Source organism: Hydractinia symbiolongicarpus, chromosome 3 (genome assembly GCF_029227915.1).
Source record: "Hydractinia symbiolongicarpus strain clone_291-10 chromosome 3, HSymV2.1, whole genome shotgun sequence".
Taxonomy (NCBI): domain Eukaryota; kingdom Metazoa; phylum Cnidaria; class Hydrozoa; order Anthoathecata; family Hydractiniidae; genus Hydractinia; species Hydractinia symbiolongicarpus.
The window spans coordinates 20,235,820-20,239,501 of record NC_079877.1 but is presented as its reverse complement, the minus strand read 5'-3'; positions in this window follow the sequence as shown (position 1 = coordinate 20,239,501).

Here is a 3,682-nt window from a genome sequence, read left to right as displayed (position 1 = left end):
GTTATAATTTTACCCTTTTTCATAGTGGAGTAGCCACGAATACCCAGCTCTCTCGCTTCTCTTTTTAATTCATTCATGTTTATTATACGACGACGAACGGGTCCTCTTCATCATCTGAATCAATAAGATGTCTTATACTTGAGGTTACAGGTACCGGCCTGTATTTGCACTCTTCAAGCAAGACCTGTAGATAGTGCTCGGAGCCTTGCTTTTAAATGCTGGATATTTTTAAAATACATCTGCATTTGCAGGGCTGCTTCAGTGGTACTGGTTGATCATAAAAATTAGTTGTCACCTCACCTTCCCGTTCCTTGACATTTGTGTTCAGATACCGATCGTTCTATAATGGTGAGGTTGAGAATGTACTACCATAAAATTTTTCAATCTTGGCCAGGATAATCTGATATTTCTCCAACCATTCTTGATGGTTATGTATATCGAATGACATTCTGAGTGACGAGCTATCAACGTATCTGGATGCACCGTTGCTATATAGACCTCTCGGTGTTGTGATTAGCAACGACGATATCCTTCTGTCATTTTTATACCCTATCACAACTCTTGCATTCTTGCTCTTATTAGCTTGGATAGGATCGCTGAGTATGATGTTCTCAATTTGAACCTCCTCGATGCTTAGTACTGCTGGTTCTCAGTAAAAATCTCTGGTCTCTACGGAATCATTACAAAATTTAAACATCCTTTATTTAATAATCAGGGCCCAACTAGGAATTTTCACAAGCACAGTATCCGTTGTAGGTGATCCACATGATATAATGTTGCCAGCACATCATTTTTTCACATATGATTAACCTCCTTCCACACTTCTCACATCTATTATATTTATCAAGATCAATCCCACATTCATCACAATAATCAGTCATTTATTTGATATAACTCTGGTAACTGACAATTAGGGAATTTCCCTTACTCATATTCTGTATACTACCATATATACTATTACGCATTCGTTGATGACGTCATATATTTCTAGTTATTTACATTTAATATTATTATGTGTTGGTTATTGGTATTTATATATTATTTTGTGTTGATAACAGCATATGATTTAGTTTTTACTTGTTTTGGGATGGAGGTGGTGATGGAAATGGTGAAAGCGGGGTTTTGGGGGGTAAAGGTGTAGGAGGAGCGAAAACCTGATTATAATCACTCCCTATCACTACTGTCTGTCTGTCTGTCTGTCTGTCTGTCTGTCTGTCTGTCTGTCTGTCTGTCTGTCTGTCTGTCTGTCTGTCTGTCTGTCTGTCTGTCTGTCTGTCTGTCTGTCTGTCTGTCTGTCTGTCTGTCTGTCTGTCTGTCTGTCTGTCTGTCTGTCTGTCTGTCTGTCTGTCTGTCTGTCTGTCTGTCTGTCTGTCTGTCTGTCTGTCTGTCTGTCTGTCTGTCTGTCTGTCTGTCTGTCTGTCTGTCTGTCTGTCTGTCTGTCTGTCTGTCTGTCTGTCTGTCTGTCTGTCTGTCTGTCTGTCTGTCTGTCTGTCTGTCTGTCTGTCTGTCTGTCTGTCTGTCTGTCTGTCTGTCTGTCTGTCTGTCTGTCTGTCTGTCTGTCTGTCTGTCTGTCTGTCTGTCTGTCTGTCTGTCTGTCTGTCTGTCTGTCTGTCTGTCTGTCTGTCTGTCTGTCTGTCTGTCTGTCTGTCTGTCTGTCTGTCTGTCTGTCTGTCTGTCTGTCTGTCTGTCTGTCTGTCTGTCTGTCTGTCTTTCTGTCTGTCTGTCTGTCTGTCTGTCTGTCTGTCTGTCTGTCTGTGACTTTTGCAAAGACGATATTTTTTACCACCCGAATGCGCGAGTTTTTCGAGTTTTTTTGTCAATATCTTTTAGCGTCAATCTCTTATAATAATACGGAGAGTGTGTCCGTCTGTCTGTGACAGGCAAAGTGGATGTGTTCATTTTCCTTTGATGTAGCCGAAATTTCCTTTGAAGTCTCCGAAAAAGTTATATCCATTTTGCCAGCGGGTTTACTTTGTTTACATCACGTGATCTAAATGAAGCAACTTGATTTGCCGAAAAAATTTTAACGGCTTACTCCCGAAAAATGGTAACCCTCGACACAAAAGCAACAAGAAGCCCTGGGGGCTCTAAGAATTTCCGCGCGCTACCACAAAATTTGATGAAAACCTGCTAATTCGTTGTGTTATTGTGCCAAACATTCGAAGGGGTTTGGTGCATGAACCTCTGAAGATAAAGCTTATCAGTGACATTATATCTTACAACAAACGCAAACAAAACGAAACGTGTCATAATAAACTCACATTTTAAAAGAAATTGGTAACAAAAAATACAGCCTATCATTCATGGTTGAAAGTCTTGCGATTGAAACGTTTATGGTCTTAAACGGCATTAGTTGACAAAAAATCAAAATTTTGATGTGACGATCATTTTCAGCATACTTTTTTTATTAACTGTGTCAATTTTTGTCGAAAATAAAGCAGTTTTATTTTTTGGATAAATTTTGTCCTGAAATGACATTTAGGTGACAAAAAATCAAACTTTTGTACCATCATCATTTTCAGCATACTTTATTTGTTAACCGTGCCAGATTTAGTCGAAAATGAAGTGGTTTTAATTTTTGGACCAATTTTGGCCTAAAATGGCATTAAGGTAAAAAGAAATCAAAAGTTTGATGTCACCATCATGTTCAGCATACTTTATTTGTTAACTGTTCCAAATTTTGTTGAAAATAAAGTAGTTCTAATTTTTGGACCAATTTTGGCCTAAAATGACATTTAGGTGACAAAAATCAAAATTATTATGTCACCATTATGTTCAGCATACTTTTTTTGTTAACTGTGCCAAATTTTGTCGAAAACAAATACCAATTTTGTCCTGAAGCGTCAATACTAGACTTCCCAGTAGTTAAGGAGCTTGGGTACGAAGTTTACATCTGTGACGGACCAACGTGAAATCCCAGGGTCGATTATTTCTCAAAAAATGCTCCGAAAGAAAAAACGACGGTTTTAAAGAATTTCCTACGCCTTCGGGCGCGGAAATTCAACAACAAGAAAACAGCCCCTTCGTCTTGATAAAAGTAATTCAGAGAAAGAAAAGTCCAAGAAATGAAGTGAGAAGTGGTAGCTAGAGCTAGAAGTAAAGTAGTAAAGTTAGAAGAAGAAAATAGAAGCTAGAGGTTGAAGTGGATTTGAAATCACAAATAGTAAGAACTTTGATGTTTTTAGACGTTTAGTTTTTATGTCACTGGAGCAAGCAGACTCGCATTTTCCAAGAAAAGCCTCAAATTCTTGAAGTTTCATATTTTAGCGCTTTTTTAAAAACAAACCTAGCAACCATATTTGTTTATGTTTTTGTTGCATAATTAATGTATCCCCTGGTGCGTAACTAATGTGTTTGTCCTAAAATTCAAAATGCTACATAAAGCTGTTAGCTGACTAACAAACGGAAAACTTTGGTTTGTTGAACTTACTGATCACTGTAATGTTATTATTTTTACATTACTATTGTTTCTCTTTATATGTGTTTTACTAAGCATAAATAGCTAGCTTTAGTTTTAGCTAAGTGTTCCCAGTTTAAGTATATTTAACTGGGGGTCTTAGCTACTGTTAGCTAGCTAATGTTGTCCTCCATGGGCTAGCTCTAACCTATGACTTATATTGTTATTCCTCTTTTTTAATTATCTATAGCTAGCTACCTTAGTTTCCAAACTTCTTTTCTTTTA